Raw genomic sequence first — 16,411 nt, 5'->3', positions numbered from 1 at the left:
TGTCGCATGGGTGGGAAGCAAGTACTGGGGCTATTGTGCATTGTGTATGATCTCAAGTGGAGAAAACCATCTGTCCTTTGGCCCTGAGAAAGGACCCCTGTGAGCCTCTTCTCATGGACCATTATAGTTTCCTTCAACCCTGACACTGCACAGGCTTTGAACTAATGGCTGGCTGTCACAAAAAGTTCATCTCAAGCCCCTTTTCCCCAAAGGTTTCACGGGGTTTAGTCTGAGGTGACCAACCATGGCCTAACAAAAAGATTAGTGTGTCTGCGCACAAAGCAAGACAGAGATATGAGTGACCCTCTTTGTCACATCTTGCCACACAGAGTAGAGAACACTGCATGAAGTCAGCTACAGAAGTGCGGAGGCGCCTGAGGGAGAAGAGAAGCCTGCAGGGCGGACCTGTCTTCACTGGGAGACAAGCGCTCTTTAATGCCAACAGGCGTTTCCCAGAGGGCTGGAATGATTCTGTCTCCTTCACTCTTTATACAAGAAGTTAATAGAAATGACCATTTCCGTTCAACCTCAGGCAAAATTAGGAACTGAATACAATGTTTAGTTTCTCTGTAAAGTTTTTTAGAAGAGCTGTGGAACTATAACAGGCCCCAGGGCTTATCTACCCGCCACCCTGATGCCAAGTGGCAAAAGCCTCTCTACAAAGTCTCTGTCAGGAAGTCACCTGAGCATTTTCCTTCCTTGCCACCTCCCTCCGCTGGGCAAACACGCACGCACTGTTCAATGCCACACTCAAAGACGCTCTCTCCTGTAAAGTCTTCTCTGACTCACTCTTCTCCTCAGCCTGTACCGCTCCCATAGAACTGATAACATTTAATTACGCTTATTACAGCGTGTCTCCTCTTACTAGAAGATAATCTCTCAAGGATCAAGATTATGTCCTGTTATTTTGTACATCTAACACAGTGCCTAACACATACTAGGCACTTAAAAACTATTTGTACTGCAATTCCTGAACTCTCCCAATGATGGAGAACCCACCAAATCAAAAAAAAAAAAAAAGCCATTTTTAAATAGACTTATGGGAGCGGGGCAGGGGGAGAGACTTGTTCCCTGTAAACTACCCCACAAGATCCAGGTTCTACCCTGTGGTACGAAGTAGAATGGTCCACCCCTCATCTGAAGACAGCCGTCCTGCTTTCCTTCACATCACTGCCACTGTCTCTAGCTCTTGTCTTTTTTAAGCTAAGGGTTCTCATTTTCTTCTGCTGTTATTCCTACAAGATAAATTTTAGATGCTTTTCACCCTCATTACCAGTCTCTAGACTTCTTTAGTTGTTAATATTTCCTTTAAAACTAAACAAAATACTCCATGCACGGTTCAAACTGTGCATCACACAGTGGAACTACCATCTACTGTATTCCAGGCACAATATTGTTACTAAGCAGAGTCATACGTCCCCCTGAACCTTCTTCTTGGCATCCCTCCATCCACGCTTCTGAAAGGCAAGATCAAAGCTTCAATAGGGTTAGGACCACTGGTTCCCCAGTGACCAACGTATTTAACCAAACAGACGGGAAACCCCGTCCACGTCATCCACACATTCAGATGGACACGCATTCACACATTCTTACTAATTTAGAGCTCTTCTTAAAGGCCCAGGACTATAAGCAGTTGCTTCAAGTAATTAGCCTGATTCACAGACAAGAGGCAGGAGTCAGGCAAGGGGGGAGGGGGACAATCTTACCAACTTCTTCAGTTTTGTAACAGAATTTTTTTTTTATTACGATTTTATTTTTTCCTTTTTCTCCCCAAAGCCCCCCAGTACACTGTTGTATATTCGTCGTGGGTCCTTCTAGTTGTGGCATATGGGATGCTGCCTCAGCGTGGTCTGATGAGCAGTGCCATGTCCGCACCCAGGATTCGAACCAACGAAACACTGGGCCGCCTGCAGCGAAGCGCGCGAATTTAACCACTCGGCCACGGGGCCAGCCCCGTAACAGAATTTTTTTTAATGTCTCTTCTCAAAGTATCTAGCCACTAATTTGGATTTTCCTGCATGTAAGTATCAGAACACCATCCCAAGAAAACTTGCATTTTCATACACTTCCAACAAAAAATAACAGTCTTTGTTGAAAATATTAACACATAGATCACAGAGAAATTTCACTCAGTGGTAAATATCTTGGGAATCTTTCAGAGAACTTAGATGATACAGCATTTCTATGTATCTGGTTCTGTTCTACAGTCCAATATTTGAGTTTTCTGGCCCAATTAATGTTTTATTATTTTTATGTTACACCATAACTTGCATGTGAATATTCTTTCTTATTTCTAGAACTACAATATGTACTATTATTTTAATAAACTTGAGTTGAATCAGCACACCAGTTCAAGCCACCTCTCTGCAGCATAACAACAGAACTTGAGCTATTTAATTTCAATCCCAGTATAATCTACTAGCCAGACAGCAGACAACTATGTAGCTTTATAAATGTACAATGATTCTATCCTCTGTCCAGCACTCATATTTCTTATATGTTGAAATGGCATATTAAAATAAGAAATATTTGGCAGTTTCATCAAAGAAAAAGGCTGGATGCCTTAAACTATTGATTTTCATTGAATTTAGTTCTATAATTCCTTAGGAAATGTTTTATACGTTTTTCCTATGAAAGTTATATTTGTAGAGCTGAATGGCCGTTTATCAGCTCCTACAGTATTCTGAAGAACTAAAGATACTGTCAAATATATGAGGAATGATATTCTTATAAAATTTACAACATGCTACACTGAGTACTTAGGTCTGGCTAATTGTGAGAAATTGCTTTCTGTTAATGATGCAGCTAAAATAAGAATAGTGTCCCCATGGAACACCTTCCAGTTTCAATACCGTTTGTGAAGAATTTGGTGACTTGAACAGGATGTTCACTTCCCTTGAAGAACTCTCTCTTGACAAACGATTTTTTCAAGAAAGTAAACTAATCCTCCAATTTGTTATAACTAGTTTAATATTCAATTTCAAATTCTTCCCTAATTATAGCTATAAGATTTTCACAGTCAAGGACCACAGAATGCAACTGATTTAGTGTTTAGCCATTAAGAAGACAACTTCATGATTTTTAAAAAATTTACTTCTCTCAGATGGAGCACTTCCTAACACATTCTACGAAGCCAACATCACCCTGATCCCAAAACCTGACAAGGACAACACAAAGAAGGAAAACTACAGGACAATATCACTGATGAACATAGATGCAAAAATCCTCAATAAAATTTTGGCAAACTGAATACAGCAATACATTAAAGAGATCATACACCATGAACAAGTGGGATTTATACCACGGACTCAGGGATGGTTCAACATTCGCAAGTCAATCAATGTGATACACTGCATTAACAAATTGAGAAACAAAAACCACATGATCATCTCAATAGATGCAGAGAAAGCATTCAACAAGATCCAACATCCATTTATGATAAAAACTCTCAATAAAATGGGCATAGAAAGAAAGTACCTCAACATAATAAAAGCCATATATGACAAACCCACTGCCAATATCACACTCAATGGGGAAAAACTGAGTGCCATCCCTCTGAGAACAGGAACAAGACAAGGATGCCCACTCTCACCACGCTTATTCAACATAGTACTGGAGGTTTTGGCCAGAGCAATTAGGCAAGAAAAAGAAATAAAAGGAATCCAAATAGGCAATGAAGAAGTAAAACTCACACTGTTTGCAGATGACATGATCTTATATATAGAAAACCCCAAAGAATCCATTGGAAAACTATTAGAAATAATCAACAACTACAGCAAAGTTGCAGGGTATAAAATCAACTTACATAAATCAGTAGCATTTCTACATTCTAATAATGAACTAACAGAAAGAGAACTCAACAACACAATCCCATTCACAATCACAACAAAAAGAATAAAACATCTTGGAATAAATTTAACCAAGGAAGTGAAAGACCTATACAACAAAAACTACAAGACTTTCCTGAAATGAATTGATGATAACATAAAGAGATGGAAAGACATTCTATGCACATGGACTGGAAGAGTAAACATAGTTAACATGTCCATAATACCTAAAGCAATCTATAGCTTCAATGCAATACCAACCAGAATCCCAATGACATTCTTTACAGAAATAGAACAAAGACTCCTAAAATTCATAGGGGGCAGCAAAAAACCCTGAATTGCTAAAGCAATCCTGACAAAAAAGAACAAAGCTGGAGGCATCACAATCCCTGACTTCAAAACATACTACAAAGCTACAGTTATCAAAACAGCATGGTACTGGTACAAAAACAGGCACACAGGTCAATGGAACAGAACTGAAAGCCCAGAAATAAAACTGCCCATCTATGGATAGCTAATCTTTGACAAAGGAGCTGAGGACATACAATGGAGAAAAGAAAGTCTCTTCAACAAATGGTGTTGGGAAAACTGGACAGCCACATGTAAAAGAATGAAGATCAACCATTCTTTTACACCATTCACAAAAATAAACTCAAAATAGATCAAAGACTTAAAGGTAAGATCTGAAACCATAAAGCTTCTAGAAGAAAATATAGGCAATACACTCTTTGACATCAGTCTTAAAAGGATCTTTTTGGACACCATGTCTTCTCAGACAAGGGAAACAATAGAAAGAATAAACAAATGGGATTTTATCAGACTAAAGAGCTTCTACAAGGCAAGGGAAACAGGATTGAAACAAAAAAAAGCCCAACAATTGGGAAAAAATATTTGCAAATCATATATCCGACAAAGGGTTAATCTCCATAATATATAAAGAGCTCACACAATTCAACAACAAAAAAATCAAACAACCCGATCAAAAAATGGGCAGGGGACATGAACAGACATTTCTCCAAAGAAGATATATGAATGGCCAATAGGCACATGAAAAGATGCTCATCATCACTGACCATCAGGGAAATGCAAATCAAAACTACACTAAGCTATCACCTTATATCTGTTAGAATGGCTAAAATAACCAAAACAAAAAATAACAAGTGTTGGAAGGGTTGTGGAGAAAAAGGAAACCTCATACACTGCTGGTGGGAATGCAAACTGGTGCAGCCATTATGGAAAAGAGTAAGGAGATTTCTCAAAAAATTAAAAATAGAAATACCATATTACCCAGCCATCCCACTACTGGGTATCTATCCAAAGAACTTGAAGTGAGCAATTTAAAAAGACCCATTCACCCCTACGTTCATTGCAGCATTATTCACAATAGCCAAGACATGGAAGCAACCCAAGTGCCCATCAACTGATGATTGGATAAAGAAGATATGGTATATATATACACACACACACACACACACACACACACACAATGGAATACTACTCAGCCATAAAAAAGAATAAAATCATCCCACTCACAACAACATGGATGGACCTTGAGGGTATCATGTTAAGTGAAATAAGCCAGATAGAGAAAGACAATCTCTGCATGACTCCACTCATATGTGGAAATTAAACACGTGGACAAAGAGAACAGATTAGTGGTTACCAGGGGAAAGCGTGAAGTGGTGCACTATAATATGACTGACAAATAATAGTGTACAACTGAAATTTCACAAGGTTGTAAACTATCATAATCTCAATAAAAAGTAATAAAAAAATTTACTTCTCTCACAATTAGAAGCAAACTGTGAGTTCTTGAAAAGTAAAAAGTATATAAAAGCAAATAATCTAATATAAAAGATATTTTATAAAACAGGTTTTCTTCAGACTAGACCAGTTCTAAAAATCCTACAATTAAAGGTACAAATGTAAATAGTCTACTCTAATAAAGAAGTCCCAGTCTGCTGACCCTAAGGGTATGAAAGATGGGGCAGAGTCTAGGATCCAGCAAAAGGTTTACATCCTCTTATGAGGAAGCTGGGGTTTGGGGGCTCTTCCCCAAGATGATCCACACCCCAGTTTCAGAGCAAGCACGTTCTCACAGGAGCCTTCAGGCCAGAGCCGAGGCAGAAACACTTCATTATTTGGTGATGATCCTTTTAACAACTTGAACAATAATCACACTGAGATTCAAGGATTTACCTTGGTCTTACACTGGTATCTTTCACACAAATGCACATTAAATCTCTGGCTGTGTTATACGACCAAAGAAAACATAAAAATATTAAGCATTTCAACAGGGCTGAACAAGGAAGATGAAAACTGGAGCAAATTTCGAGTATTCCCTTCTCTTCACCAAAGTGCATCACTATATGTTTAAAAGAAACAACCCAAATGTCTATCCATTGAGAGTATTTATAAATTACACATCCATTCAATGGAATTCTATTCAGTTGTTAAAGCAACAAAGGGTAAATCAGTATCACCTATAAAATATTCTCGCCAAAAATGTTCAACCTGAATCTTATCAAGCTTAGAGGAAATACACCGTTTTGGCTCTCTGAGTAGCACCCTGGTGGTCAGCAAAAACAGTGCCTTACGAAAGGCAGCACAAAGGGAACCAAGAAGAAAGTGGTTGGCTCATTTTCTAAGAAAGATTGGTATGATATGAAAGCAGCAGTTATGTTCGATATAAGAAATACTGGGAAAACACTAGTCACAAGAACTCAAGGAACCAAAATTGCACCTGATAGCTTCAAGGGTTACGTTTTTTAAGTGAGCTCTGCTGATCTGCAGAATGATGAAGTTGCATATAGAAAATCCAAGCTAATTACGGAGGACGTTCAAGGAAAAAAAAACACTTGACTAACTTCCATGACGTGGATCTTACCCATGACAAAAATGTACCCCATGGTCAAAAAATGGCAGACCATGACTGACGCTCATGTTGATATCAAGACCACTAACTGATAGTTATGTACTTGGTCTGTTCTGTGTTGATTTTACTAAAAAATGCACCAATCAGACTCAGAAGATCTCTTATGCTCAGCACCATCAGGTCTGCCCTAACTGGAAGAAGGTGATGGAAATCATGATGCAAGAGGTGCAGACAAATGACTTGAAAGAAGTGGTCAATAAAGTGATTCCAAGGGCCGGCCCCATGGCCAAGTGGTTAAGTTCGCGCGCTCCATTCGGCGGCCCAGGGTTTCACGGGTTTGGATCCTGGGCACAGACATGACACCGCGCATCAGACCATGCTGAGGCGGCGTCCCACATGCCACAACTAGAAGGACCTACAACTAAAATACACAACTTTAGACTGGGGGGATTTGGGGAGGAAAAGCAGGAAAAAAAAGAAGATTGGCAACAGTTGTTAGCTCAGGTGCCAATCTTTAAATAAATAAATAGATTCCATACAGCATTGGAAAAAAAATAGACTGGCAAGCCTTTTCTATGTATCTGCTCCATGATGTCTTTGTTAGAAAAGTAAAAATGTCGAAGAAGCCCAAGTTTGAATTGGGAAAGCTCACAGAGCTTCCTGGTGAAGGTGGAAGTTTTGGAAAGCTAACGGGGATGAAACTGGTACTAACATTGAACCCGCTGATGCATACGAGCCACCAGTCCAAGAATCCATTTAGAATTCAGACTTAATGATGACAAATAAAGAGTCTTACATGTTTTTATAAAAAAAAGGGCCTACAGAAAACACAAGAAATAGAGGAACAAGTAAAATAACACCATGCACAAATAGATAAATTTGGAACATGGGACATTCTACAAGACAACTGGCCCGGTATCTTCAAAAAGTTAGTCATTTAAGAAAATCAGGGAAGAAAATCTTCTACCTTAAAAAGAACTAAAGAAACATAGCAACCAAATGCAATGCACAAATCTTGAATTGATTTTGATTTGGGGGAAAAAAGTTAGCTAGAAAAGACATTCTCAATATGGAACAATGCTCATCATGGCATTATTTATAACGGGAAAAAATTGGAATTTATCTAAACATAAAACAATAAGGAAATATTTAAAAGAATTATAATATTTCCATAATATCAACTTTTAATACATAGAATAATTTAGTTTTAATAAATGATATTTTTGTAATATAATATTAATAGGAAAGAGTAGGGTATAAATCTATATATCAAATATAGGCCTAATATACAATATAAGGATCTATCTCTGGATTATGAGTAGTTTTGGTTTGTTCTTTATATTTTTCTCCATTTCTGAAGATTTTTCTTTAATAGAAATGCATTATTTTTATAATTTAAAAAAATGGGCTAATGTTCAAAAAATCAAGAAACTTTGATTCCTTAAAAAAAAGGAGTTTCTCAAGATAATTTGAGAAATTCAAATAAATTACATGGATATTAGATGACATTAGGAAATTATTAATTTTCTTAGGTATGAAACAGTATTGTGATCACATCTTTATTCCTAGAAAATTTATGCTGAAATATTTAGTGGTGAAATGTTATAATGTCTACAACTTACATACAAAAGGTTCAACAAAACATACACACATACAACTACAATAATAAATATATAGGTAGATAAAGAAAGCACATATAGGAAAATGTTAGACTTGGATATGAAATAGGGAAATTAATTAGTTAACTGAGAGAGTACAAGAAAATATTTTACAGCACTTATCTGTAAGAGAATAAGCTCCACTTTGATGGAAAATAATACACAGAAGGGCTCTTCCGAAAAAATAGAGTTAACTACGAATTATTTTATACTAGTCATCATTCACTACTTTTCAAAGAATAAAATTACAATTAAAACTGAAATTGCTAATTAACTTGACTGTGATATTTCACGATGTATATGTATACTAAATCATCACATCGTACACCTTAAAAAAATCACGTTGTACAACCTAAATATACACAATTTTATCAATCATACCTCGACAAAGCTGGAAAAAAACTAAAACTTTTCAGGACACTGTTTAACTTTGCTTATTAAGGATGCAATCAAGCAACTACAGAGTGTAAGAGGTTGCTATGAATCGACTTTACGTCCTGCTCTAAAAGTTGCGATCTTGAACAAATCCCCATCAGCTTGCCATATTTTTTAAATTCCTCTCTTTCCCAAAAAAATATAAAGAAAATCCAGATTCCAAATAAATACGGTATTTTAAAAAGTGGGAGGGATGGGAAGAGCAGTTATTTTGGCATTTTAGATTCCTTTTTAATCAAACAGTAGAAATTCTAATTTTGCAAAGAAGGAACGTCTCGAACTGCCTGTAGAATGTTGAGGTGGCCAGATGGTCCATTCTAGAAGGCACCTGGGCATGAGCTGGTTGTGACCTAAAGGGACAGCCTAATGGTTGTTAACTACTAATACTCTGCTCAAAACCGTATGTTACATACGGGAAACTCAATAGAATTCAAGGACAGGACAGGAAAAGCCACTTCCAAGTTCTTAGATGGCTATTAGTCTGGTTATTTCCAAGAAAAATGGTTTAAAACATTATATCCAGCTCGTTATCAAGGAGCAATGCTAAAGCAAACAGAGCTACAGAAGGTGTTTTCCTTTTCAGACTATAGCTTTATTTTACAGTGATATAAGCACATTTGCTGGTCACTCTTCTACAACTTTCTTCCTTGAAAACACTTCATGTCCTTGAAAACTTCTAAGTCACAGTCAAATGCACTCTCACTAATATAATCGTAAATTCTCCCAGCCGAGCTTCTGGGGTGTGCCAATATGCCATCCTGCAGGCAGCAGAAAACCAGGCTAACAGGGAAACCAATGAGTCATACGAAGATAAATTATATTTTTGCTTCAAGCATGTTTTGAAACTAACTCCTCTCTCAATGAAATCGTGTTTTTATATGAACACTAAAGTTCATACTAAGCAGTTCTTCAGCTACTCCAAAAAATACAGTAGAATGTTGATGGACTTCTGGGTGGGTTTTAAATCCATCTCTCCAACGAATAAGAGTAACAGAAACCAAAGTTTCTGCAAAGCCTTCAGGACAACACTCCAAGAATAGCAAAAGTGCTTCAAGAACGAGTATTATAATCAGAAGACATGTCTGTGCCTAGACGACTACAATATTTTCTCCCTCTACAGCACAAAAACTGAACCAGAAGCCAGAAGTGGAAAAGAACTGTTGTTGCATTAAATGAGAGAGAGAAAAAAAAGACTATACCCACTAAAACATTACTGATTTGAGCTAACCAGTGAAAAAATGAACAGACTTTGGAAGGAATTCCAAGATTTCATTTAACTCGAGAATCAAGAACAGTTTAAAATGTTCTTAAACGTCGTTTGCTAATTTCTTATGCTATGGTTATATCACGCCCCTCCAAAAGCTCCCCGCCACACCAGGCGGGTGCCAGGAGACCAGCACTTCCACTCACTCTCTAGGGTGCAATCTGACTGTGTGCATCAGACTGTGTACAAATGTCCATACAGTCTGCACCACCAATTCCACTTATACGTAATTATCAGCAGTGCACACAAAGACTTAAATATCAGATTATTCACTGTGAAAAGAATTAAAAATAATCTAAAGGCATAAAAAGAAATTGCTAAATTATAGGAAATCCATATGAATATCATATAGATTAAGCATGGTTTTACGAGTGCGTACTACCTTACAAGAAACTTTTTTTCCTATCTTTATAAGAAAAGATATCTTTATAAGAAAAGAATTTTTAAGTTTGCTGATATACCTTTGCTGTCTTGAGAACATTCATTTGAATTATATATTATTAGGTTACTTGATTCATACTCTACATAAAAGGCTTTTATATAACTTAAATACTTATTCTATCTAATTATGTCTAGCTACTATTTAAGTTCTATTATTACTGCTCTCTCCATGGTGGAGGATTAAAGAAACAAAGAATGAAGCTCATATTTTTAAGGAAATATAAATATTATAATATTCTGTATCAACATAACAAAAGTCTGCATACCATGAAATGTGTCACAAAGAAAACTAAACAGCATTAACTAGCCAGGATAATTATATTGAAAAGGAAGACGTTTATGTAAAATATACGTTATTCCATTTTTCTCCAAAAATGAAAGGAGTATCTTTGTATTTGGCTGAGTTAGGTAGCTGCTCTCATGAAGTTCAGCCTTTAGACCACACTAAATAACACCCAAATATTTGCTTTGTTTGGCAAAGTGCTTCAAAAAATTATTTGCATGCTTTTAGGTGGGTCTTACACCCCAATCTGATGACAGGATATCCGCTAACAAATGTCACACGTTACCTGTCTGGCATCTGAGTCTGCCTCTGGCTTTAGACTTACGCCCTCCCTGGAGTATCGCCAGTTACACCATGTCATCCTCCTCCGTCTCCTCTTTTCTACAAACACATGAAGCTCCACTTCTGCAAATTAGGAACCACTTGCCTAATTAACCTTGGACAATCCCAGCTAAAGTTTTGAAAACCTGCAAATTACTTCTCTATATTTTGCTCTGGTAGAAAACATTTACCAACCCACAGAACAATTTGCTTAGACATATTATTTTATCTGGAAGGAAAAAAGTGGTCCATGACCACAAAAGTTTAAAACATAATAAATTATATTCCCCATTTTGGAGATTCACAATACACAAATCCCACAGTAAGAAAATCTGCCTATATTTGTGTAACCCAGTGTGCCTCTAATTCCTCTAGAAAATTTTCTTCCTCAGGGCACTTGTTAACCTGAAAAAGAAATGGTGGTCTGAGGAACACAGCTGGACGCATTGCTGAGTGGATGGATCACTGGTAGAAAGACAATTCCAAGGTACTCATAAGCAGATTAATAGCAACCAGCAGGGCAAGACCAGTGAGAAGCCACCGGGCTCTGTCCTGAACTCTCTCATGCTCAGGCATTTCATCACAGAATTGGAAAAAACCACCGTTGGTAAGTTCATCAAATTTCTAAATCATATGAAGCCAAGAGGAGTTGAAAAGTTAGCAAAAGAACGATGATCCCAACAAATCCTGCCAAGGCTGAAGTTGGGTTCTATAAATAGATGAAAACTGACTGAAAATAAATATAGAGTATTGATTTGCTTCCTCCTTCCAAAGAAATTTATCTAAAAAACCACAAGCAAGAGTGAGGAAGGCAGGACTTAACAGCAGCATATATGAAAACTATTCAGGGGTTTTCATCAACTCTAAACTCAGCGTCAGTCAACAGAATTACGGGACCAGCAAGAAAATTATTGTAATTTTAGGCTGCATTAGTTAGCAACATAGCCGCTGGAAGCAGGGAAGTTTTCCTCTCTCTCCCTCGTGTATATGCTTGTCGGACCCTCTCGGGAGCTTTATTCAAATCCAAGTGCAACACTTTAAACTGGAACACCTGAATGAGCTTAGGGCATTTATTCCAAAAATAAAAACATTAATATAAAACATAATAGGTGATTTCAAATATTTGAAGAGTTATCATGGTAGAGGTATTTGACTTATTTTTTATGATGTAGGGTAGGGATGGAGTACAGAATCGAATGGTAAATGCCCATAAGGAGAGGAATTTCAACCTAATGAAAAGCAGCTTTTTAATCAACCAGTCAAAAGACCGAATGACCTACTCAAGAGATAATCATAAGTTAAATGAACATTTAGCCAGAATGTCACTGAAGAGACTCAAGCCAGATGCAATGCAGGTCTAGATAACCTTTAAAGATCCTCTCAACACTGAGATTCTAAAATACAATCAGGGCAGCATCACCACTTGAAGACAACATTACCAAGAACAACGCCATACCCGCCCTATGGAATCAGGGACATCAGCGCCAGCGGGTGCTGGAAGCTGACTCAGGACAGCTGATTGTCCAGTTTTCGGGATTTTGCAAGCCCACTGTCAAACACAGTCACTGTTAAAATTTATATACACTTACAATGAAATAAATTATATTAAAAACAAAGCTAATAAACACTCAAACATATCAATTCCTAATACCACTTTGTTAACCTGAAATTGGCCCCAGTGGGATATTTACACTCTGAAAATCTGCAAATGACACAAATCAGAGCTTTTTTTTTCTTGAGAGCGGTTGTTAAATATTTCTCACCACCACAGCACGTCAGGAATATATAAGCTCCTACATATACAGCTTCAGGTTGTATGGAAGAGAAGTAGGAATCAAAGCAATCTTCCTCAGGGAACCGGAAAATCAGGAAGAGGAAGCAGTACCTGGACTTTCAAAAGTGATCTGCCTTCTTATTGAACAAATTGTGGCGCATTTATACAATAGAATACTCTACAGCCTTTGAAAAGAACGACGCACATTGACTTGCGTTGGGAAGATACACAACAAACTAATAAGACCAGTCTCCTCTGGGGAGAGATATCCTGTACCATTTTTAGCACAGATATTTGCATTTTTTTTCTCACATGCATGTATCATTGTACTAAAAATAACAACAATGCCATAATCAAACACAAAGAGGTCGACCTTGAGCAGTATCTTGATGGCACGGCAAGAAAGAGAAGCAGCCACGAGACAGAGGAGAAAGTAGCCTTGACAAAAGCAGAAGCAGAAATCCTTAAGCCCAGAGGGCACCTCGGGATACCTCCTGCTGAGAGGATGGAAATACCACCTCGTGACTGTGCTGACCAGCCTCCATTCCCTGTTCTTCCAGAGGAGCCAGCTGGAGAGTTGATATACCTACCTTCCTTATTCACCGGGTATCCTTAAAAGAAAAGTTCTCAACTTGGGGTGATTTTGACCCCTAGGGGACATTTGGCAATGTCTAGAGACATTTTTGGTTGTGGAAACTGAGGGGGGCAACTGGTACTTAGGGAGTAGCGGCCAGGGATGCTGCTGAACATCCTCCAGTGCACAGGAAGCCCCCACCGCAAAGAATCACCCAGCCCAAAATGTCGACAGTGACAAAGTTGAGAAGCCCTGTGCCACTGTCACCTGAGGTCACCTGAGTGGATCTCTGCTCTTTATAATCCAAAGAGTCTAGCCAAGACCCAGAGAGTCTGTCTTCACTAGAAAACGTGGCCATAGAATCTGAAGTGACCTTTAAGAGAGCCTGCAAGTCTCCTTGAAAATCACCGCCACGGGAGGCAGCCCGGGGAGGGGTTAAAGATGTTGCGCTGGACCTAACAACTGACAGAAGTAACTTACCTTCAGAAAAACCTGCTCACCGCTGTGTCACCAGCATATCTGCAAAGTATCACAGTACTCATTAAACTTGTCAATTTTCCAGAAAAAAGTAAAAAAAGCCAAATAAATACCAAGTTCTCCATTAACATGTTGTTATTTTTGAAATCGTAAAAAGTAAATGAACTGGAATTACGAGTTCAAATACCAGTCACTGTAGTTTTAAATCCATTAAATCTGGACACCGGTGGCTACAGGCTCTACCTTCATAGCTCCTTCTTCTCTTGCAGTCTTCAGTCTGCATATCTGACACCATCATTCCTTCACAAGAGCTTAGCAACCTACTTCTTTCTTTAAATAGTAAGACATATGGCACAGGGTCTCGTCCATAGTAAATTGCAATAAATATTTTATTAATTAATTAAATAAAAAGACTGATACACAGATGACCCCTCCACCTTTGCCAGAGTTGAGTTAGGCAATAGCAGAGTCACTCACCACCCACAATATATAATTCTTAGATACTAATAGCCAAAATATTTAAATTTATAATTAACTCTGTCCTCTACCTAGTAATAGGAGACTACCAGAACATAAACTGCCTCTGAATACAGGTATTCATTTCCCTACAAAACCCCCAATCTCCATGTAGTTTCAATGTATCCCACCCACCTTCAGCCCCATTCTGACCGACTTTCTTCCCAGAATGTATGGGCAGGGCCATTATCTAGCTTTGGCCATTCTTCTACCAAAAGCCAACGGGCTCAGACAAAAGGTGGCAGCAACTGAAACAGGAACAGAGAAGAGCATCCATATACCTGGGCAGGTGAGGGCTGAGCTGTCTGGGGTGCCAGTAAAGTGCACATTGTGGACAGGTGGTGGTAGAGAGAGATTAAACAAGGCAGAGGCCAACAGGAGAAGTAACTGACTGAGAATCAGCAAGTCAATCTCAGAAGAATGGGCTAAAGACAAGGTGTCTGAAGCATGAATGATCGCCATGGGCACTGGATGAAAGTGTACAAGGAAAAGCCAGACTAGTAGAAACTGAAGTCAAAGCCAGCACTGCCGAAACTGCAGCACAAAGCCCCAGAGGCAACCACACGCTCACACTGGGCACATGTGGTCTATGTAAATAATGTAACAGCCTGGGCATAATATCCCAAACACAAGGACAAGGTCAGCAGCTCTTTAACATTACTGGATACTGATATGGAAATACAGGACGCTGCATCTTCCAAACGGGTCTCTACCTTAAACAAATTGTCAGTGTCATGATTTTAAAAGGCCACTTAGGTAAATCACGGCAGCAACCCAGGCAGAGCAATCAGCACTGTCCGCACGGGTCTAGCATATAAAGAGTATAAAGCCAAACTGAAAAGAATTGTCCCTTAAATAACTAATTTTAGCGACAATAAGAAAATTAAGTACCACATGACCCATACGATAGGAACACAGAAGGAGATAGAACAATAACCATTACTATACCGAAGAGTAAAAACAGATAAAAAAAAATGTTGCTTACCTAAAGAATTTTTTCCTGCATAGTTGCTTTAGTAATGTAGGGAAAATATGTGCTGCAACGGAAAACCATGCATTGTCTAGAACACACCTTCCTACTTATCTGATTCTGATGCTTTGGGAGCTATTTTAAAACTCTGTAAATTTTACATAAGTGAAAGCAAAGCTCAAGAACTCTCCTTGATAGACATGCAACTTGGTTCTGACTGAGGGCAGCTGACTTCCCTCCCTTACTGGGGGAAGGGCCAGTTTTGCCCCCATTTATACATTGACCTCAATACTCAGGAACTATAAATGTGTCTGTCTTTAAATTCTCATTTCAACTGGTTATAACATCTTAGCAGTTCCTTCTTTAGTGATTTAAGCAAAAGCTTTAACATACCTTGATTTATATCTGTATGAAAGTCATGATTGTACCTTTTTAGAAAATTATCTCTTAACAGTAATTTTTGAGAAAACAATTAGTTGCTTTTTGAAATGTGGGAGAAGTATTGGTATTTACCAGTGATGTTTTCTTAGTTATGCTGCTGGATTTAATCATAAGTAGAGCTATCGTCCACTACAGAGGTTTGGGGACCTACGGGTGACAAAGCCCCTGACTCATCAAATTAGAAGTGAGTAGAGTGTCCTCAATAGGATGGAGGTGAAATCGCATTTCTGTTCACACTGGAGAAAGGGAGGGAGGACAGAAAGGAGAATGGCCTCACTAGAATGGGAGTCCTTATTTAAGAGTATAGAGGATCCCTATCTTCGTAGTTTCATAGATACATGGCTACATCCCAAAGACAATCCCATCCACTCTGCTCGCCAATAACACATCGCGTTACGACAGCGCTGGCTCATTGAGATCCTGACAGAGCATCCTTTCTCTGTCTATGAGTGTTTGCTGCATTCACTCTTGGTTTTCAGCAATAAACATTCTATAATCTCATCACATCCATGTGAATGCTCAAAATGCTAGTGGCATATGACTACAATTAAACAA

The 16,411-nt window shown here is 38.3% G+C and overlaps 1 protein-coding gene and 1 pseudogene across 1 annotated transcript in view; one reads left to right on the top strand and one right to left on the bottom strand.

The window, feature by feature from the left end:
• Window positions 1-16,411, bottom strand: part of COL25A1 (collagen type XXV alpha 1 chain) — a 435,527-nt gene that overhangs the window by 406,013 nt on the left and 13,103 nt on the right. The gene's annotated exons all lie outside the window — the stretch shown is intronic.
• On the top strand, window positions 5,810-7,462 carry LOC106782860 (small ribosomal subunit protein eS1 pseudogene; annotated as a pseudogene).

Source organism: Equus caballus, chromosome 2 (assembly GCF_041296265.1).
Source record: "Equus caballus isolate H_3958 breed thoroughbred chromosome 2, TB-T2T, whole genome shotgun sequence".
In the NCBI taxonomy this organism is placed as follows: domain Eukaryota; kingdom Metazoa; phylum Chordata; class Mammalia; order Perissodactyla; family Equidae; genus Equus; species Equus caballus.
This window is presented reverse-complemented; position numbering and strand designations above follow the sequence as displayed.